The sequence below is a fragment of the Camelus bactrianus genome, chromosome 11 (genome assembly GCF_048773025.1).
Source record: "Camelus bactrianus isolate YW-2024 breed Bactrian camel chromosome 11, ASM4877302v1, whole genome shotgun sequence".
Lineage (NCBI taxonomy): Eukaryota > Metazoa > Chordata > Mammalia > Artiodactyla > Camelidae > Camelus > Camelus bactrianus.
Genome location: NC_133549.1, coordinates 44,886,736 through 44,909,638, shown reverse-complemented (window position 1 = coordinate 44,909,638; position 22,903 = coordinate 44,886,736). Strand labels below are relative to the sequence as shown.

At 36.0% G+C, this 22,903-nt stretch overlaps 1 protein-coding gene across 11 annotated transcripts in view; it reads left to right on the top strand.

Moving 5' to 3' along the window:
* Positions 1–7,202: 7,202 nt before the first annotated feature.
* The window catches only part of ZNF518A (zinc finger protein 518A), a 29,824-nt gene continuing 14,123 nt past the window's right edge, over positions 7,203–22,903 (top strand). For 3 of the 11 annotated variants that reach the window (XM_074373844.1, XM_074373838.1, XM_074373839.1), the window contains exons 1-2: positions 7,677–8,384; positions 10,845–10,930. The gene's annotated coding sequence lies outside the window, so the exon portion shown is untranslated. Of the gene's footprint in view, positions 7,309–7,676; positions 8,385–8,509; positions 8,898–8,945; positions 8,966–10,844; positions 10,931–12,692; positions 12,774–22,903 lie in introns of those variants that run through there. The other 8 variants (XM_074373846.1, XM_045507552.2, XM_074373845.1 and 5 more) reach the window with 8 other exon arrangements.

Sequence of the window (22,903 nt, the reverse complement as noted above, 5' to 3'; positions counted from 1 at the left end):
AAGATTTTTTTGAAGAGTTCATTAATTTGCAGAAATATATTGTAAGTTTCAGAACTCACCATTTTTGTTAAATCTCATACCTTCCCTTTATGTTTACTTGCCTTTTGGCTAATACTCATTCTTCTAATAGTATTTTTAGGGAGGATATGTGGGGAATAAATTTACTTAGTCTTCATATAATGACAGATATCTTTATTTTACCCTCATTATAATGGTTTAGCTAGACATGAAATCTTAGGTTGACAGTCACTATCTCTTAACATTTCAAAAAATCATGCCATTGTCTATGGCATTACTACAGTATTGAAAAGTCTGTCTTTAGGCTGTCATTCATTTGTATTTAATCTGTCTTTTCTCACTCAAAATTTTAAGCGATTTTCTCTTTACTTTTGATATTTTAAAATTTCACTATGGTGTGTCCAGATATGTTTTTATTTATCTTACTGAGGGTTTGTAGTACATTTTAAACTGAAAGATTTGTATTTCTTCAATTCAGAAAAATGCTCAGCTTTTATCTTTTCAAATGCTGCTTTTCCACCATTAACACACTTGCATATTTTTGGTACTTCTCTAACAGATGTATGTTAAGAGACACTCAATTTATTCCCCAGTTCTATTAACCACTCTTTCATATGTTTTAATATGTATATCTCCCTTTAGTACATTTTGGGGTAAACTCCTCGGGGATATCTTCACATTTATTCTCTTTTCTATTGTAGCCACTGTAGACCTTATCCAGTTGGTATCATGTTATTTCAATGGCTATTTCAGGATTTTCTAATTGTAGTTTAAATTGATTCCTTTTACGTATCAGTCTATTTGTGTTTCATTTCTTCCTGCCTCATAATTCTTTGCCTGTTCTTTTTAGTCACATCATTTCTTCATTTACTTTTGTGAGGCAGTTCATTTTCTTCCAGAGTGAATTTATGTTCTGAAGTTTAATCTTCTAGGCTACGTTCATAGCGTTAAATTATTTTATGGGGTTTGGAATTTACTTCAGTGGGAAGTTCATTTTTTGTTTCTGTTCTCTCTCTCTTTCTCTTTGCCCACTCTTCCCTGTCTAGTTATTTCTGAACCCATCTTTTTCAGCCTATTCTAGCCCTGTGGGATTGAATAAGATTTCATATTATAGATTACAGGCCTTCTGTTCCAGGGTAAATTGAGGCTATTACAGTTCCCCCATAGAGACAGTGGATGATTTTGTTTGGTTCCTGGGACTTTCTTTTACTATTACACTAGGATTTTCTTGTTCTTTCTCCTGACTTATATCTCTTATGCCCTGGTTTCCGTGTCTTCCTCTTTCTTGGTTTACTCCCTTATTTCACTGAAGCATTTTTACCTGTTTGGGAAGGAGTGCAAGAGAGGTAAATTTTGGAGAACTTCCCTTTGTGAAAATGTCTTGATTTTACTCTCATGTTTAATTGATAGAACCTTATGTTGTTGTAGAACCCTATGTTGGAAAAAAATTTTTGGAAGTACTTAAATTTGAAAGTATTACTTCATTTTTGTCTGGCCATTTGTATTATCTTTGAGAAATCTAATTCTATTTTATTCACAGTCTTTTGCATGTGACCTATTTTTTCTCTTCGAAAGATTTTAGACTTTTTATATCTTGATGTTCTGAATTTTACAATGATATATCTTGGTATAGTCATTTTGATGGGCATTCAGAGAGTAATTTCAGTATGGAAATTAATGTCCTTCAGTTCTGGGACATTTTCTTATAGTTTTTACTTAATTTCTTCTCATTTTTCTTTTCTTATTTTCTGGAACTCTTAATTGGATGTGAGATTTAAATTTTTTTATGTCTCTATTTTTTAATTCTGAATTTTTTCCTATTTTGGGGAGACTTTTTTTTTTTTTTACAAGTTTACCTTTAAAACTATTTATTAAATATTTAAGAGCATACTTTTAATTTTCAGGAGTGCTTTCTTGACCTCAGTGCTTTTTCATAGTATTTTTGCTCTTCTTTTGTAGATATAATATGTTTTCTTATCTGTCTGGGGATATTATAGTGCTTTTGTTTTGCTTTCTTATGCTTGCTGCATTGACTCTTTCTCCGCAGTTACTTCTTCTGTTTCTGATATTTCTTTTTACAAAAAACAATCTATATTTTTGGAGGCTTTTCTTAAATTTCTGCCTATCCTTGAGTCCCTAAAGTTCATATTTAACGGTGAGGCACTTAAACATGGATTGGATTGCTTATTTGATTGAAACATTGATATGGTGGGCTTTATTGTGGAGTCCTAGAGTTTTATTGAAAGACCCTAAATGTCAATCTCTATGAGCATTTTCCTTGGTTTCTTCCATTTCACAAGCGGGATAGTGTAAAAAGGCAGTGGTGTAATTTTAGTCTACAAATGGGCATTTTTTTTTGTTCTCGTTTAAATCCACTGTATCTGTTCCCTTTGACCTAAGGACCAGTTCCTTTTGCCCATCTCTGGTTTCTTGGTTTTGAGAAATGTTGGCTATAATGGTGATAGGATCAATTAAAGTGAAGACCTATGGTCTTTGGAGATGTTTCTCACTCTCAGTTGCATTTACTCAGTTGATTCATCCAGTAAATGCAAAACTGACTCTCAAGATAATGTCTTCCTTTTCTGCTGTGGTGTCATCTTCCCTTCAGGTTTCCTCCACTGTTAGGAAATCAATGAAATGAAAAATGGCTTGACTATAGAGTCCCCTTCAGCTTCCCTTCTTTCCCTTTGTACCAACTTAAAAAATATTTTACTGTGTAAAATGTAAAAATGCAATGCATATACAAAAAGTAGGCAGAATTTTATAACAGTTCCTTCTATACCCATCTTCTGGGGCCAACAATGATCAATTCAAAGCCAATCTTATTTCATCCATACCCTCACCTATACCTCTGCCTCTTTATTTTGAAGTAAATCTTGGACACATTATCAGTTTCACCTCTAAATATTTCAGCATGTATCTTTAAATGATAAATTAAAAAATATAATAATATATACATTACACCTAAAAAATTAACATGACTCTTCTTAATGTCATCAAATATTTTCAGTCTTCAAGTATCCAATTGTCTCATACATCTCCTAAGTGTGTTTTGCCTGTTGCTTAAATCAGGATCTAAATTACTAACTTCCACATATAGTGATTCATTGAAATGCATTTTAAGGTCCCTTTTATTCTATAGATTTCTCTTCAATCTCTCTCTTTTTTTTCTTGCAGGTTGTTTGGTTGAGAAAACAAGTCATTTGTTCTGTGCAGTTTTCCAAAGTTCATAGCTGCTTTTATCCCCATGGTTCAGTTTAATATGTTCTTCTGTATTTCCTGTGAATTGCTAAGACACTTCATAGGTACTCTTTTGTTTTTCCATAGTGCTAGGTTTCCTCTCTCTCTCATTTTGATATTAGCAGATGCCAAACATCTTTAATTGCCAACCAAAAGTTATTTATCCTTCCTCCTTGCTAGTTAACTACTGTTTTTTTGCTCAGGTGGCAATTTGCCCAATCCAGGTGATTCATGATGGATTTAAATCAGTCACAACAATTTTGTTTTCCTTTGCCACTTCCTTTGTTCTAGAGGCAAGTATGTTACTCAGTCCTGGCCAATAAAATATAAGAAGTTTATTGGAACAGATTTTTCTCCATGATAAAATAAGACAGAAAATTTTGCTTCCATCTTTTAATATTTCTACATTTTTTCAATGATTTCATGTTCTTGCTTTCTATACTATCTCCCTTCTCTTTAGGTATATTTAGCATGTTTATTTTAAATTCTTTGTCTGTTCTAATAATTCTTCTTCAGATAGTATATGTTTTTTGGTTTTTATATCTTTTTGTGAATTTTTCTTTTCATGTGTCTTGGGAGCTTGTTCTCCTCTTTCGGGTAATATGTATTTAGGTCAGGTTGAAAACTAGGCCCTAGTTAGTGTGTGTCCTTCAGTGTGTGTCCTTTGGTGTGTGAGTTTAAGGAGAGATGAGTGAAAGAACCCTGGAGCTGAGAGAACAGGTACCACAAAGCCACTGCTGATCACTGTTGCCAATCCATTCATCCAATCACATCATGAGCAACTATTTCCTTTTTGTTGATTAGCCCTAATTCACTCTAATGATTCTTGTTTCTTTTTTCTTCCTTCCTCTTAAAGAATTGGTTAGTTTCTCTGAGCAAGAGCAAGGCAGGTCAGACACTTCTGATATTATTTGCTCTTAACAGATAAGATTTCCAGCACTTTCACTTTATCACTAGTGACCATATAATTTTTCTTTTTTTTAAACATTTTTTTATTGATTTATAATCATTTTACAATGTTGTGTCAAATTCCAGTGTTCAGCACAATTTTTCAGTCATTCATGGACATATACACACTCATAGTGACCATATAATTTTAGAACAATCTAGGACACTTTTGACTGAGAGTGAGAGCTAGGGAGAGCAGGTATAAATCAGTGCTTTCCAGGGCAAACTGAGTTGTATGGTCCCTCTATTCAACACTGATAAACCTTGTGTCTGAAAGTAAGGGCAGGTCTCTGTACCCTCTGGCACTTAGCAGGCATTCCAAAATGATTATTGAACTCTGGGCCACTGTTGTAATTTATATTATGATACTATATTTATCTCCTCCATCTGTCTAAGGCTTTCTGAATCTATTCTGATAGCAATTCTAGCTGTGTTTCTGTGTACCTTTATATTCATCCACATGCTTTCCTCTGTGTTTTCAGCTTCCAAGTGATATCTTTCCATATATACCTATAAAGTTTTAAAATAGAGCTTTTCCTCCGCCTTTGCATTTAATTCTTTCCTCTTGAACAAATTATGCTCTTCCTATTGTTGAATTATATTCTTAAATCCTTTTCTATCATAGCTCTCCAGGGTTGCCTCACCACCTTGAAGTTTTCTAATGCCAGCAGGAACAAGGCATGTAAAAACTAAATGAAGTGTTATTGGTTCTTTTTAATTTCATAATTATTTCTCATTTATTCCATCTGACATTCCAGGATATGCTTTAAGGACCTGTCTTCACACACACCCCACTTCCCCAACAAATGATGTTAACAAAACAAAACAAAACAAAACATGAGCACCAACATTAACACAACTTCAAGACCTCTGAGGCATTATATGGCAGTATTAAGGCATATGCTTATTTAAAACAACTAAACAATCATCTGGATTTGGGTTTGGTTTTTTCTCTTTTTTTGAGGAGGAGTTACAGAAATTTGCAGGTGGCTGTAACTTGGGAACTCTAGATAAATGAGCCATAATAATCTACCCTTACAAGTTCTTATGTGTGATTCAGTGATATTAACATGGTGCAGTGCCACTGGTCTCACAGAAATTAGGTTTGCTCTTTTTAAAAAAAATTTTCCACAAAATATCAAATTAATTTAGGTAGTATTTAATCTCCACCAACAAAAAAAAAAAAAAAGAAAGAAAGAAAGGGAAAACCCTATACCTTAATTATTTAAAAATTTTAATAAAATGTACTATACATACGCAAAAGTATACAAAGGAGTATATATAACATATATATGTACCATGTTTGTTCTTAAAATAAGTATAGTTAACAAGCACTCAATTCAATTCCGTCTTTTTATTTTGTCTAAGGCCCTGAGTTTTCTATGCTGTGTGTTCGCATATCCTCAGGATACAGAAATTCTTAGAAAGAATTAGATATAACTGGGGACAGGGAGAGGTACCCTAAAACATTTAGGTAAGGCCAATATAGTTTACATAGGTAACATTCTTCACAGTTGAATATACTATCCACTGAAAGAATTAAGAAAGAGGGACTATATCTTTAATCAAAAAGTAATAAAAAGGGCAACATGTCCAAATTCTCCATCATCTAGGAAGTGTAGGTTGAGAGGAAACTGCAGGGATGCCTACCCTAAAAAAATATTTCATCACCTGTCATTGTGTCTGAAATCCCACCCTTGTAATTGTTCTGATGAATCATGAAATCTTTTAGATATTCAAGAATCTCCCATCGAACTGATGACTCCATGAGGGATCATGTCTTACCATTTGCACAGTTTCTCATACATAATAAGTGTCCAAAAAGATGTCTGCTGAATAAATATTAAATGACAAACATTGCAGAGGACATTGGAAAGGATAATACTTGAAGCTCATATTTAACTAATGCTTGTTTGATAGACTGAAGAGAGTCATCAACTTATATTTTTTTGTTGTTTCTTTTTCATGTGTGTTCTTTTTTATAATGAAGTGTAGTCAGTTAACCTATAATTTCTTAACCAAGAAGTGTGACTATTTTCAGCTAGATCACCCGCGCTCTTGGTATCTCTATTTTCCCAATTCTGGTTACACTTGATGATAGTTTTGGGGATAGGGAGTCTGGATTTGAGAGATTAGCAAAAAGAAGGAAGTTATTTTTAAAAGAATTGTTCTCACTTAATTCTTGAATTATGATTATCATTTATGTAATGCTTATGATATACCAAACTACCTATGACTAAAAGTGTGCTTACATTTTTGTAAATGCATATGTAAGCTTGTTATAACTTTATTATTGGTATGGTGTTATCTATGATCCAAATGTGTGAATCTCTAGAGTGAAATGTAATTTCCATTTTATATTAACTATATTTGTGAGGTACAAAATATTCCAGAATCATTTCTTAAGCTATGTTTCAATATTCTCTCCTTTGTATTTTCTCTTTTAACTATTGTCTTTCCTTCTTTTCTGTTTCATTCCCTTTTATGTGCTAAACTTAACATTCTAAAAGGAGGGCAAGAGAGATGGACGGAGGCTAGGTGATACACATGGAGGAATTAAAAAGAAAAGAAACAAGACGGGTCCGATGTAAACACACTAATTTTTTCATAACATATATACAACATTGCAAGATTTTCTAGGTGAAATGCAGTACAAGAATAAAGTTGTAACGTGTGTACTGCAGAGGAGGGGGGTGCAACTTCTTAATCTGAAAAACAAAACCCCAAAACTACATCAAAACACAAAATAAGCAACTCCATTCACGGTTCCAAATATCGTCGTCTGTTTTTGCTATTTTTTAAAAAAATTATCTATCCTCTCTTTTTCCTCTGTGATGTGTGCTCATGTCTGACATGGAAACCAAGACTGGAGAGAAGAGGATGATGTTTAATGCAATATTAAATCCATTTTGTAAACATGTTCCTCATTCCGTACTGGCATTCTTTTCGGTATTTGTTGAAGATTCCTCTTTGTGTGTTTTATACAGGCGTACAAGTACAAGATACATGAGAACATCTAATGTGGACTGCCGACCACTCATTTGCTTTTTCCAGGAGGAAATCGTGTAAATCAGTAGACAGTGATAAGAAAATTCCTTAAAGGTAAAGTGAGGTTTCCTTTGCGTACTTTTTATTAGAGGGAGAAAATCTTGTGTATGGTTATATGTGGACATTTTCAAAAGCATACTCTAAGACACTGAAAAATGTTTACGATAAACAAAGTTTTTTTTTTTTAATCACAAATGGTATATATACTTTCTAAGAACATATGGAACATAAAAAAATTGAAGATAAAAACTCGATCATAGTCCCACTTAATATTTTGGTATATCCCTCCGCCCGAGTCGGGTCGTTCCCCCAACCCCCACCCCCCGTTTCGGCCTTGACAACCCCCGCTCCCCCCAACTCCAGAAAGGTAATTTATATACAAAAGTGAGGTCAATTAAGAGGGTTAATTTCAGAAATGCTTTAAAGGCTAGAAGACGAGCCATACTGGCCTTTGGGAGAAACTTAATTATATTGACCTCTTTGTCCAGCCCTGTGTGTGATGTGGAGGATTCCTTTGTTAGGGATGAGAGCCTCCCTTGTTGGAACGATGGTTTTCAGATCAGTTATTAAAATATGTACATGTTTGGAGTTCAGTATCTTCCAGAGATGCCTGTGGCAGTTTCCTTCATTGACCTGGGCTGCAATGGTTGCCAAAACCTGCGTGTCAAAAGCAAGGGGGTGGGGAGACGCCATTTGCAAAGCCGGAAATGATTAAAATCTCAGGGTTGAGACCATTCCCAGTCAGCAAGGGTTTGCCAAGAGCACAGTTCCTGCTTCTGGTGTCTACTCTGGAGAGCACAGAGTGGAGGTGTGTCTCCCATTCCATTGGCAGTAGGCTCTCTCCAGCTGCTGGTGAGCCAAGGGGGAGAGCGAGCCACTGCCGTGGCCCGCAACGGGGCAGCGCGCTACTTTGAGAGGTCAGCGCCGAGCCCAGCTCAGTGGCCTAGTCTCATCAGGCTGAGGCGCGGACCCTGTCGGCCTCCGTCCTCTTCCGCTTGCCTCAGGTGCAGCGAGGATCCCTCCGCCGCAGCGAGCGCTCCCGGTAGCGCTGCGATCGGCTTTTCGGCAATACCCGGATGGAAGCATAATGGCCGCCATCAGGGACTCGCAGGCAATGGGGACCACGACAGGTATTCTCCGTGAGCGGGACCGCCTAGACCTGTTAGGATGCCGGGACTTTTAGAGAGCCAGCTAGTGGGCAAAAGGCGAGCTTGTGGGGGCTGCAGGGTCCTCCGAACCGCCTCAGGGCTCCGCCTCTTGTGGTAGGAAGCGTCTGTTAAATAGTCCCGGCCATTCAGCGCTTCCGCCTAACTTGTCGCAAAGTTTTTTTTCGAGAAGTCGGTCCTTTTACTCGGCGCTCTTGCAAGCTGCTAGAGCTAACTTCCGCTTGTTAGCTTGGGCTTGCTATACGTCGGGGCGTTTTGAGCCCCGCACTCTCCCACAGCCCAGGAGCTGGAGCGGGAGCGCGGCGCTGTGTGCCTCCGCGCGCCCGAGGGGCAGCCGAGCCCCGGAGGAAGGGGCGGATCGGGCGCGGTGTTTGGGACCGAGCGGGGCGCGCGGCGCTAGAAGCCACCCACTCGGCGCGTACCGGGGCTGGTGGAGACTGCATGGGCATCCCTCAGACCGCACCCCTCGAGCTGTAGGTTCGCAGGCCCACGGCAGCCCGACTCGACGGCGTCCCCGTTTTGGGTCCAGTCTGTGGTCTTTGGAGGTCTTTTTTTTTTGCAGATAAATGCTCAACTTTCTGGCGCGCGCTCCTTTCTCCAGAATTGGCCAAGGGCGCTCTTCCGTGCAGACCCCAACCACACCCAGTGGCAGATGGATTTCTTTGTAACTGGCTTTCTCACTTGTAGGGTACATTTTGAGGCTGTTCTTAACATGATGGCCTCATTGTCAAGTAGACAGTCTCTTCCTAGATGGTAGTGATAATTGAAATATATAGGGTGAATGAATGTATGGTAAAATGTATGTCTTAAGTAAACCGAAGAAACAGCTATGGTAGCTTTAAGGTTCAGAATGCAAAAGTTAAGGTTCAGTTTTGTTTTGGTTTTAAATTTGGGAGCATTTAGTGCTTGAGAGCTATTTTAGCGAAAACAAGCATTGGTTATGTTTGGATATCAAAACTTCAAAAAACCCTCGAAAAATAAGTCAGTGTTTAAAGAGTTCATAATAATGTTGAACTTTGTGTGGTTGTCACAATGATGAAACAAGACCAAACTATATCTGGGTAGGAATTTCATTGACTTTGAGCATCTGTGTGTTAGGCCTCGTTCAGTGACGTTGATTTTTTTTTTTTTTTAATGCAAGAAGGGGTCTGATTTGAGTGTACTCTATAAAGTTATTGTCCTCAAGTCGAACAGATAGAAACCATTTCAACTGATTCAGTGAGATACCCTAACATTTTCAGAGTTTAACTGCAAATCAATAGAAATGGGTTCACTTTCTTTAAGCAAAACTGTAATTTTCTGTAATTCGTAAAAACATTGCAGTATATTAACATTTTCAGGGTGTTAGCATTTCATGAGTATGGTAAGCATAGTAGACCATGTTGATTTTTGTTAAAATTTTCATAAATGAGTCCCAGGTCTAGAAAATGAACAAAATGGTGAAGAGGGGTAAAATGTACGTATCTAACAACCTGTCTTGCACATCCAAATTTTTCTTTATTTTTGCTGCGAAAGTAAGTATAAATATCAAAAACGTTTTATGCCTGTTATTTTTGGAAGGATAAAAGGACAGCAACCACAAGGAATGCCTACTATGTGCAGTGATAGTGTACAAACTTTTAAATACTTGAGATTTTAATCATCGCACTTAACATCCTCTCCTCTCTAGTAATGGTATAGTGTACTGTGTTCCCAAAGGTTTTATATGTTGGAACATTCCGGAAGGGATACGTTTTAGCATAAGTCTGCACTTTTACTTTAAACGTGCCCTTTTAATGTACTTTTATTGTCTATTTTTCTGTGTGTAATTGTTCTTATTGAAGCATTGTGTGGCGTATTTCACCTAATACAACTTCTTTTTTTTTTAAAATAACTTGAATCTTGCCTAGTTTCCTTCAGTTACTCTGCTAAAATTTTTTTTTTGACAAAGCACTGTAAGCAGAAGAAAAGAGAGTTGAAATTTTTCTTATATTTTATCCCAGCTGTATAGGCTGTGAGTATTTCAATTCTCTTTGGGGTATTGACTTCACATGGTGAGCAGTTTTCATGGGGTGTTAGATGTCTGAAGTGAGCAGCATTGTCGTGGTAGGGTATCTGGAGTGGAATCAGATCCAGATTCTAGTTCTAGCTTTGTGACTTTGGACAAGACTCGCTTTCCCTATCTTGTAATAAAAGAAGATACTGAATTAGATTGATTCTAAGTTCTCTTCTAAGCTTTGAGTTTTGTGACCTTTGTAAATTTATGACATGTTATCACTGGATATCAATGATAGGCTATTTGTCTAAGTGTAGAGAGGTGTTTTTTTTTCCTTCTAAATTTATACACATAAATTGACTGTGAAGCATAATTGAGTCAAAAGTTTAAAGTCATTTTACTGACAGTTTTTGCAGTCAAAGTTTTAAAATCTTGGTCTTCATTTCCAGATATCATCTCTTCTTTTGATCACTGTTCCTGATTCTGGCTTTGTCCAAGCATTAAATTGTGTGCCTTTTGTTCCTTGAAGAAAGAGGTATGGTAAAGATTGAAGTACTATAGTATATAGTATATTAAGTAGTGAGTTAATGTGTTTTAATACTGGACGAAGTAAAATAGCTGTGTATACATGAGTTTTCCAAAGTTATAGTTTTATTTTTGGCCTAAGAAAATAAAATACACATCGGTTTTCATTTTAAATAAGCAAAAAAAGTAGTTTTTGTTTCATTGTTTGTGTTTTAATATTTCATTAGAGATCTAAAGATGATTTTAACTGTATCATCCTTCTAAATATAAAGATGGCACTAAGGGCTTCTGGGTAATAAATGATGGAGATAAATATGGTAGGAAGATGCTTTGAAGCTATATAAATACCAGAAGAGTATTTCTGTTTTGCTGTAGTAAGCACAAAGTAATGCACTTAAAGAAAAATTACCTAATGTATATTTGTATTGTGATTAATGGTACCTACTTCTGAGTCAGAAAAGGGACTTAGGAATCACCATAGAGTTATGACTGATTTCCTGGAAATAGTCATCTGAATATCTTGGTGTGAACAAAAAGAAGGAAAAATACCTGCCAACAAATCCGTGGTATTATAAGGAAAGTTTTGCTTTCAGTGGAAAATGTTGTACCCTGGTCAAAAACATGGCTTATCTACCCTTGAAACACAAGTACCTCTTGCTAGTTGTGTTGGATAGGTTTTGGGATATCACAGTATTGTGTATTTCCTCTCCCCAAATATACGCCCAGGAATATAACCCTAAATTAGGAAAAAGATATGTACGTAACTACTATAATAACTGACATGAACTATACCAACTTAAATTATGTTAGTAATCACAACCTTGTTCTTCTGTGACTTTACTGACAGATGGATTTCTTGTCAGGCCATTTTTCACAAAGGCACACATTTTAAAATTTTATTCAAAGTTAATGTCTAACAACTACGATAAGTAGAGAGCAACAAAATTGAGTTTGAAATACCAGATTATCATTTATTTTCATTTACCTGTATCATTTCTTCCTGTATAACATTGATCTCTTATCATAGGAGATTCACATGGGTACTGTGTTGCTCATGAATAGAGAAAGTAAATGCTGAGTGCTAGAGTTTTCTTTATTCTGTTTGAGCCAAACTACTCAAAAAAAAGTAATATGGTGAAGAATGAAAGCTTCAAGTGTAATGAAGTAAACAGAAGGCTGTTACATGGTGACTGACCAAAATGATTTGGGTTATTCTAGCTTAAAAATTGTGAGTCAAATCTGACTAAAATTTTAAAATCCTGATTGGTATGACTGTATGGAATAATATCAGAATATTGGAATGCAGGTGTATGACTTGAAGCTTAGGAAAGTTAAGTGGGTTTCACATAGGTCTCATTTGAAGAAGTGGTAATAGCTAAAAACAAACATTGGCTTTATAGAAAGTCAAATAATTCTAAAATATGGTGAAATTAGCACCGATGCCTAATTAAAACTGGGTTGTTGGAGGCTGTGGCTGGTAGCAGGCATATATATGTATGTGTATTGTTTTTGTCTACTCAGTATCTGTTTGGGGAATCATCCCTCCCTTCTTATGAGTGATTGGTGGCTTATCTTATTAGTCTTACAACCCAAGCCTAGTCATCCCTGCTGCAACAATGATTGCCTGTTACTCAAGCAGAGCCAATCAGAATCCTTCTTTGAAATTTATGTTTGAATGTTAGGAGAAAGATGCTCCCTTTTCTCTAACATTGTTAATATGGGAAGATGCTAGTGACCTTCTTTTCCCACGTGTATGGGACCCCCATCTGCAGGAGGTGAAAGTGAAGCCATATAGAGATGGGAGATAGATGGAGATAGAGTGCTGCTTTCAGTCCCAGGAACCATGGTATGAGGTAAATATGGTTTTCCTTTGATTCTGTCTGCTACTCTTGTGTCCTTCCAGTCCTTTGGGTCAAAATTCCATGTATAAATTAGTTTGAATTGGATTGCAACAGAAAACATTCTGATGAATATGTGGCCCTTATGAATTTAAGATCTGTAGCTTCAGGCTGGTCATTCACATTCATCCACAATTTGCCCTTTTCCTCTACCTTGTAAATGATACCCCTTATTCATTCATTTATGCATTCATTCGTTATACATGTATTTCTTCTTTCCTTCATTCAACCTATACATATTTATTGAGTACATAATAGTATACATAAGTATTGTGCAACTGCCTGTATAGTCATGGATTAGACATACTAGGCTGAATGGATGGTAGACTTTCTCTAATACAGCACATTTTTATATACTTAGGTTATACAGATCAACAAGCGTGTGCTGAGGATAATCAGTGCTGTACTTAACATTTTAGTAATATGTAAGAATAGGAGGAGTTCTTTGTCTTCAGAGTGCTTAAAGTTTAGTTAAGGAATCCAGATTCATGTACATGAAACACAACACAAACAGCTAAAATAGACAAATGAATGCACAATTGTATAGTATGGATTTTAAGTCTGAATTCTGATAGGAAGGAAATTAGTGAGGGTTGGCCCAGTCTAGGAACTAGGTTTCTTGAAGGAGGTATAACTTCAGATAGATTTTGATTTATGAATTGGGTTTTGATAGGCATAAAGAATAATTTAAGAAAGGATGGAGCTCAAAATGATCAAGGACTAATCCAAGATGGGGAGGAGATTGGTTTGATTGTAACAATTTATATTTTGGGGGAGTGAGAGAGAATGGGAAGTAAGGTTGGCTGTTTTAGGTAAATCTGTGTAAGAGGCATTTGGAAAGCCAGGCAGAAATTTCACTTCTTTCTACTGAGGTAGAGATTTCTTTGAGTGAAATGTTTATATTTCTTTCAGTGTGATGCCATTTTTGTGATGTGAAGATATAAAATAAGTATAATCAAGTAGTGTAAATTTATTTGTGGAAAAGATCTTGCTGCTAATATCCACCCATCTGCCTTGAAATTAAAAAAAAAGTAATTAACCTGCAGTGCTGTTCTGTGTTTTATATGTAATTAGTTTATTCTTACCTCCCCCTTTCTGAGAGATCCCTTAGTACAGTAGCAAAACCATAACCCCTGCCTAGAGATAAAGCCAATTTAAAACTAGTGTAGCAATAGTTTTAAAAAAAACATTTTAAAAGAGATAAGGAGTGAAGTTAATGTTTGATTACTCGTAGAATATTTGTTTTGAACTCCAGATATTAGGAATGATGGAAAAGTTAATGTATCATTCTCTCATTAAATGCTATTGTTTCATAAGTCTTCGCTTATCTTCTTTCTTCATAGCCAGTTATCTGGTCCTCAACTCAGAGTTAACAGTTGGAGTATTCCGATATACCAGGGTTGGCAAATTTTTGCTGTTAAGTGGACAGGTAGTATATATTTTAGGCTTTGTGGGCCATATAGTTTCTGTTGCAGCTATCAGGTGCTGTTATAACACCAAAGCAGCCATAGATAATATGTAAATGAATGTACGTGGCTGTGTTCCAATGAAACAATTTATAAAAACAGGCAGCAGGCCAGAATTGGCCCACAGACTGTTGACTGTAGTTTGCCAACCCCTGTCGTCCACTTAATGAGGCATTTCTCTCTATATCCTTTCACAATGACATCTTCCCACCTGCCGACGTCTTTTTCTTCCTCTCTGGTAACTGTAGATGAATTGTCTTTGTTATTTTCTCAGTTCAACTCTTCCATTTGTTCGCTAGATTGCATCTCCTCTCATCTGCTGAAGGACTTTGCTACTGCATTTCTTTCTCTCCATCATTAAGTTTAACATTTTTACTGGATCATTCTTATAAGCATGCAGTCATACTGTAATTTCTCTTACCTTTAAAAACAAAACAAAAAAACTATTCCACTTCAACTCCTCTATCTCTTGGTTGTTTTTAGTAAAACTCATTGAAAGAATTGTCTGTACTGTATCTCTGCTTTTCTTCCCATTTTCTCTTTAAATTCATGCTAGTGAGCCTTTCTCTATAAATCCACTGAAACTGTTCTAATCAGTGTGACAAGCGCTCTTGACGTTAAGTCCAGTGGCCAATTCTCAGTCCTCATCTTACTTGACAGAGTTGATCTTTCTGGTTCTGGAACCACTTTCTTCGCTTTGCTTTGAGGACACCACTCTCCTGATCTCCCTTCAGCCTCACTGCTTATTCCTTTCAGTCACACCAGCTCTTTCCTTCTCATCTTTTTTCTCTAAATGTTGTAGTATCAAATAGCTCAGGCCTTGGACTTCTCTCTTTGTTTACTTACCCCTTGGTGATTTTATTCAGTTCTGTATACAAAAATACATTCACACACATATACACACACACTAATAACTCCCCCAATTGTATCTTACACCTAGACCTCTGTATTCTATATTCAGTTACATATTCCACATTTCCACTTGGATGTCAACTAGATATCTCAAATTCTGGATGGCCATAACTGAACTCTTGGTATACTTTCTAAACCTACTACTCCTACACCATCTTTTCTGTCTTAGCAAATAGCAATTCATTTCTTCCACTTGGTGAGGTCAGACTTAGAGTTACCCTTGATATGTTTCTTTCACTCATAGACCAAATTTAGTCTGTCAGCAAATCCTATAGGCTCTATCTTCAAAATAAATCCAGAGTCTTGCCGTGCGCCACTGTCTCTGCCAGGACCCCGTCACCTCTTACCTGGGTTATTGCTGTGTAATAGTCTCCAACTTGGGCTCCTTGCTTCCACTTTTACCTCCCTCTCATACTGTGTTCTTAACATAGCAGCCAGAGTGATCTCTTTAAAAAACAGTTCAGCTCATGTGACTTCCCTCTCTACCCAGAATGCTCCAGTAGCTCTCCTCATTCCTTCTCTGACCTCATCTCCGGCTGCTCTCCCCCTGTTGCTTTCTGTTCCCATCATATTGCTTTCTACTCCCATCATTCCCATCATATCCTTCCCTGCTTTATTTTTCTCCATAGCACTTTTCAAGTTTGAATATATTATGTAACTTTCTTACCTTATTATCTAAATAAACCAGTAGAGTGTCAGCTCCATGAGGGGAAGGATTTTGTCTTGTTCACTGCTGTATTCCCAGTGCTTAGAACAAAGACTGGCACACATTTGGTGCTAGCTTCAAGCCCAGCTCTGTGCCAATGGTGGTGGTATAGCAAAGAGTGTGACAGGTATAGTCCGTATGCTTATGTAGCTTTTATTCCAGTGGTAGAGACAGATAGAATATCAACAGATAGAATATCAATTGACAAATAAATAAAATATTGCCAGAGGAAGAAAACTGTTACAAAAAAAGAAATACAAGAGGCTAAAATAGAGAAGTTTTTTTTTGATTCATCTATTTATTTATATTATTTTTAAACTTTATTGAAAAATAGTCATTTTACAATGTGTCAAATTCCAGTGTAGAGCACAATTTTTCAGTTATACATGAACATACATATATTCATTATCACTTTTTTTTTTTCGCTGTGAGCCACCACAAGATCTTGTATATATTTCCCTTTGCTATACCGTATAATCTTGGTTATGTATTCTACATATGCCTGTCGGTATCTACAAATTTTGAACTCCCATTCTGTCCCTTCCCACCCACCCCCACCTTGGCAACCGCAAGTTTGTATTCTGTCTATGAGTCTGTTTCTGTTTTGTATTTATGTTCTCTCTCTCTTTTTTTTTTTTTTAGATTCCACATATGAGCGATCTCATATGGTATTTTTCTTTCTCTTTCTGGCTTACTTCACTTAGAATGACATTCTCCAGGGACATCCATGTTGCTGCAAATGGCGTTATGTTGTCGATTTTTATGGCTGAATAGTATATACCACATCTTCTTTATCCAGTCATCTGTTGATGGACATTTAGGCTATTTCCATGTCTTGGCTATTATAAATAGTGCTGCTATGAACATTGGGGTGCAGGTGTCATCCTGAAGTAGGGTTCCTTCTGGATATAAGCCCAGGAGCGGGATTCTTGGGTCATATGGTAAGTCTATTCCTAGTCTTTTGAGGGATCTCCATACTGTTCCACAGCGGCTGCACCAAACTGCATTCCCACCAGCAATGTAGGAGGGTTCCCTTTAGAGAACAGTTTTTTTGTTTGAGGAAGGGATGGTTTATAGAGGAAAACCTTTCTGAGATGCTGACATTTGAACTCTGACCTAAAAGATAAGAAGAATCTAGTCACTTGAAGAATGGGAGAAGGAACATCCCAAGCCAGGAGTAGCAGGTGCCAAGGCCTGAGATGGAAAGAAAGGAAAGGAATTTTTGAGGAACTGAGAGACTATCTGTATGGTAGCTTGCTGGAGTATATTTACAGATGGGGAAAGTGGCATAAGATGAAGCTGAAGAGAGAGATCCAGGACCAGATATCACTGTTCCTTGCAGGCTTTGCAGGCCAAGAGATTACATTTTACTTCTTAAGTGCTTTGGGAAGCCTCTAAGGAGTGTTAAGCAGAAAACACTGTGATCTATTTTATATTAAGAAGATCCTGTAGAGAGAGGATTCAGAGAAAGGTGGTGGGCAAGAGGGAAGCATGAATGCCAGTTAGGAAGACTTGTTTTAATCCAAGTTAGAGGTGACAGTGGACTAAGATGCTGACAGTGGGGATAGAGAGAAGAACTCAAGATGTTTTTTGGAGATGGAATTGACAGGACTTGCTTATGGATTAATGTGGGGAGTAAGAAAAGAATCAAGAATGATTGCTTGATTTCTGGGTTGAATAACTGGGTGGACTGTGGTGTCATATACAGGGTTTCCCCTGCCATGTGAAAGTGGCATTTCTATGAAACGTTGTAAGCCAAAATAGTGTAAAACGTAGAAGCAGTTGCCTTGGACACATCTTGCTAACAGATGCACAGAATAAATCAAGATAAAGCATAGATGCTCACAGACACAGTTTAAAGCTGTGGTAGCTTGATACTGAGGGGCTGAGTGTAGTTCTGGGGAGGGAGCTTGACTGTACCACTCACTACTTGAAGTGCGCTCTGCCTCTGTAATGGTTCGCTGTGAAACAAATGCTGAGTGCTATTTTCCCCTATTGCTTTTTTCCACAAAAGTGAAAATCCTCTTTAGATTTCTCTTGGTTAGCGAAAACAGATTCTAATGTAGGTCTTTTCATGAAAGTGAAGTGGTGTAAAGGGAACTTTTGAAAAGTTGGAGATACCTTTACTAAGATGGTGAAACCTGGGGAGTGGAATTTGTTTTCTGTCCATAGAGACAGGTGCTTTATCCAGCCAGAGAAAAATTGAAAGTCTTTATTATTTTGGCAAGCTGAAAGGAAACGGATTTTATGTTGATACATGTTCTCCCAATCGAGTAATAACAAATCTTTTGATTCTCCCTTCTGCCCGTGTGTTCTAAAATCTTACGCAAAACCTGCCTACTCTCCCTAGATTACTGCCAGAGCAAAATGACAAGCAGAAGAAGAGAGGAACAAGAGATGAAAATAATTTTTCTCCTTCCTGTGTTAAATTCAGTGGTCTTTATTTCACTTTGGACAGATTAGTTCTGATTTTTCTCTCAATTCCTGTATATTAAAAATGTGATTTTTGACTGTGTGTGTGTGTGCTTTAAATCTAATTCCATTGCACCAAAAAAGTTTGTGATCTGTAGCATTGATATAAACTGATTTAATCTGAAATCATAGGAAGTCACATATTTGAGTTGAAAATAAAAGAATCATTGAATTAAGAAGCTATTAGGTCCCTTTGTACACAATCTTCTTGGTTTTTATGAGGGATAAATGAGAAATATAAAATAGAACTTGTCTTTAAGAAGCTTGTAAGTTACGTTGGGAGGTAAAACTTAAAAATGAAATGGTGTAACTACAGAACAGTTGATAATAAAGGGATGAGCAATGGCTATCCTTTAAATGGATATTCAGAGAAGGGAGAGATTAGTGTCTGTTGGAGAAGGTTTCATGGCCCTACAGGAGGTAGAATTAGGAAGGAAGTTTGACCAGAATTGAATTGAGAGAGAGAAGGGGATGACAAGCCTGGTGAAAGGACACAGTATGAACAAAGGTAAATAAAGGTATATGTGGGGGAGCAGAAAGCATCTTACATATTGTGTGTATGTGTGTGTACAGTGAGCAGTCAGTTTCAGAAAGTAATAAGAAATAAGATTCACCTGAACCAGGAACTACTTCTGTATTTTAACTTTTGGTTTTAAGCTCCTTCATAATTGTACACCAGTGTCACTAGCCCACCTGAATGGTATGTGGCTCACATGTATATTAGCATTTTGAGCATTTCTGTGTCTGTACTTGATCACATTTGCAACTTCACTTTTCCTTTTTTTTTACATTATAAAATTTTTTTCATATTGAAGTATAGTTTATAATACTGTGCTTCAGGTGTACAGCAAAGTGATTTGGTTATATATATGTATATGTGTGTACATATGTGTGTATATGTATACATATTTTTTTTTAGGTTTTTTCATTATAGGTTATTATAAGGTACTGAGAATAGTACCTTGTAGGTCCTTGTTTATCTATTTTTGTATATGGTAGTGTGTATCTTCACTATTTACATTTTTAGAGCATTTATCATAATCCCAGTTTTACACTTGTCTTATTATAACAACTTTTTATTTCACTTTTCTGTGTTTAAGTTGCTCATTAGACCATGATTTGAAGAGAGCTGGCTTTCAATATAAATTTAGACGAAGTTTATTCTTTTACTTGTCTAAAATATAGGCATTAGCTGGGGTAAACTTTTTAAAACTTGAAACAGCTACAAAAAAAAAGTAAGCCCAAATGGTTCCAAGTCATGAAAAGATGGTAGTTATTGTTTTGAGATCTCTAAAATAGGTTCTGCTTTGAAAATAAGAGTTTTGGTTTTTTGAGTGTTCCAGATCCTTTTAGGCAGAACCTTATATTTTTCAGTAAGCATTTTCTATACATGCTGCTTTGTTCTGTCTCCAGTTGTATATTCATGTGACATTTTGCATTCAGTTAGCTCTGCAGAGAAGAGTTTGATGACTCAAGGAATGCGCTAGTTATGAAAAATAATGACTAATTAGTTTTCCTATCTGTGTAACGTGGCAAGTTAAATTACTGAGCTACATGCTGAGTTACAAGTAGGGCTAAACTGAAATCGGAGCTTTTTAGTTCTTTGTCTAATGTATAAGCAGCTAGAGTGTTGTGAGTAGCACGTAGATTCTTCCTTTTTATACCTTTTCACTAAAGACTGGAATGTCTTTGCTTTTTAATCTGCTGTAGAAAGCAAACAACTCTGTAGGGATGGTCTTCCTTATCCTTGGCATTTTACTTTGGGAATCATTTTTTAAAAAATTTCTGTGTACCTACTCTGTGGTTCCTAATGCATGCTAACACTGCCAGTTCCCTGATTCCTCACTTTTTATTTAGATTGCCACTTAGTCCTCTTAATTTTCTCACTTCTCTTTTTACTGTTTCTCCAATATATCAAAAATACTACTTTTATAACTCTCTGCTCGTGAACTAACAACTGTGGCTCATTGTTACCTTCCATTTCAAGTCCAAATTTGTCCTTTATAGTTTTTTCACTTAACCTTCCGATTATACATTCTCTGTATGATCTAGATCCTACAGTTCTTCCAACATTTAAAAAATTGTTTTTATGGTCTGGATAACCTTTGCTCCTTGTTTACATGTTTAAGTTCCACTACTCGTTTAAAGGATCATCACAAAACCTATTTTTCTGTAAAGTAAACAAAATCAGTATGGCTCTATTAACTTAATATCTTAGGTAAGAACCTTTGGTTGTTAAGTAATAAAATTAGCTTAGGCTAGTTTAAGCTAGTGTAAGCTGAAAGCAGGAATTATATTAAGGATACTGAATTTCCTAGAATTCAAGGGCAGGAACATACAGGCAGGACTCCGTAAAGACTTGTGGTAGTGATATTGCCCACTTGGTTTCAATTAGGGTACTTAGGAGAGTTGATTCTCTCCCTGTTGTTGTTTTAGTTTGGGTTTTTTTGTTGTGGTTTGGTGTGGTTTGGTTTGGTTATGTCATGTCATGCTGTCATTCATTAAAAAAATTAACCTGTTATCAGTAGTTTAGAGGGTATCTTTTCTTTCTTTTTAAAATTTTTATTTTATCTATTTTTAAAATTGATGTATAGTCAGTTACAGTGTGTCAATTTCTGTTGTACAGCATAATGTTTCAGTCATACATATACATACATGTATTTGTTTCCATATTTTTTCATCAAAGGTTACTACAAGATATTGAATATAGTTCCCTGTGCAGAAGAAATTTATCTGTTTTTATATATAGTTAATATTTACAAATCTTGAACTCCCAACTTACCCCTTCCCACTCCCTTTCCCCCCGGTAACCGTAAGATTGTTTACTATGTCTGTGTTTGTACAAACATGTACTCATGGGATTGTTCCTTCTGACATAAAAATGAGGATCTTCCCTGCTAATTTAAAAATGTGTTACGTGCCTTAATCTGCAACTTCTTTTTTTGAAAACTAAAAAAAAATCACAATATCTTTCTAAGTCAATTCAATACGTATACCTCTTTCTTTATGTTTTCATGTGGGTATTCTTTTATTTAATTTATCATTTTCCTATTCATAGACATTTAAGTGATACTGATTATATATCTATATGTTGTGCTTTTATTTCTGTAAGATAGATTGTTAAAAGTAAGGTTTATGGGAGTATACTAAGAAAATGTGAAGGAAATTGATTATTTTCAAGGAAAGCATAAATTGCCAAAAGTTACTCAAGCAGTAGAAAACTTAAAGATCCCAGAAACCATAGAAGAACTTGCAAAGATTGTACTGTGTAAAAATCTAAAGAGGTACCAGGCCCATATAGTGTGTTTTTACAGTCTATGTAATTTTCAAGAGCAGCCAAGTCTCATGTTTAGTGAATTATTCCAGAGCAGATGAAATGATGGAAGACACCTGATTCATTTATAAATTCTTCATAATACCAGTACCAAAACTGTTAATGATAGCATCAAAAAAGAAAATTCTAAATAAAATTTGTCAGATGAAAGCCAGTACTTTATTAAAGAATAATATGCTTACCTAATGCAAGTGTAGTTCAATATAATACTTAACTATTTATTTCTTTGTATAGTATATAGGAAAAAAATCAAATTTAGATTGATGTTACAATTTTTACTTTCTTTTATCAATGTACCAAGATTGGGAATCATATTATTAGTTGAATACCACTTGTTTTGTATATAAAATACATGTAACTTTTTATTTGCTTAACAACAATGCACTTAACTGCTATTCCGGTGATGCCAGCTCCCTTTACTTACTTCTTCAGTAACCTCATGACTCTCAAATAAATTGTTAAATAAACAAAAATTTTCTCTTTATAGCGTGAATTTATAAAGTATAGTGACACCTAAAGTGTAGTTCTTCATTCTCTGAGTACTGTGTTTGCCATTAGCTTTGTAGCTGTTAGTCTTTTCTGTGGTGGTGTGATTGGGTACCTGTGTGTTGGTAAGAGGAGTGCAGCGTTGCATGATACCTGTTTTGTTTAATTGCACCTTTAGTGTCTACATTCATCAATTTTGTACTGGCTCAAGTTTACTATTTTGAGTTTGTTCAGGAAAAACTCAGTTGGTTTACCACAAAGTAAGTTACTTTGTTTGAGAATTTCAAGTTTCACGGCTTTAGGCCACTTTTTGATAAAGTTTCTTAACGATGTGGTCTAGGGACAAAGAGGTTGTCCTTCTTGTTACGTCCAAATGTAAGCTATTTGCTTGTGCTAATGATAAGAAAGTATGCCAGTGTGGAAGCCCTGGTAATCCAAGGACAACATTTTAAGAAACACTGACCTAAGGATAACCAGTAATATAAGCATTTTTATGTGTGTATTCTTGACTTTTTACTGAAAACTTGTATGGGTCCATGTGTCAGTTTGTCCATCTATTCTCTATCCATTTATCAACAGTTAAACAAATTAAATCCTAGTATGTCTACTGTTTGTTTTGTTTTTTTCACCACTTACTGTGTCTTAGATATCTTCCTATTAATAAATGTGGCTTTACAATATTGTTTTAAAAATTGAATAATATTCTATT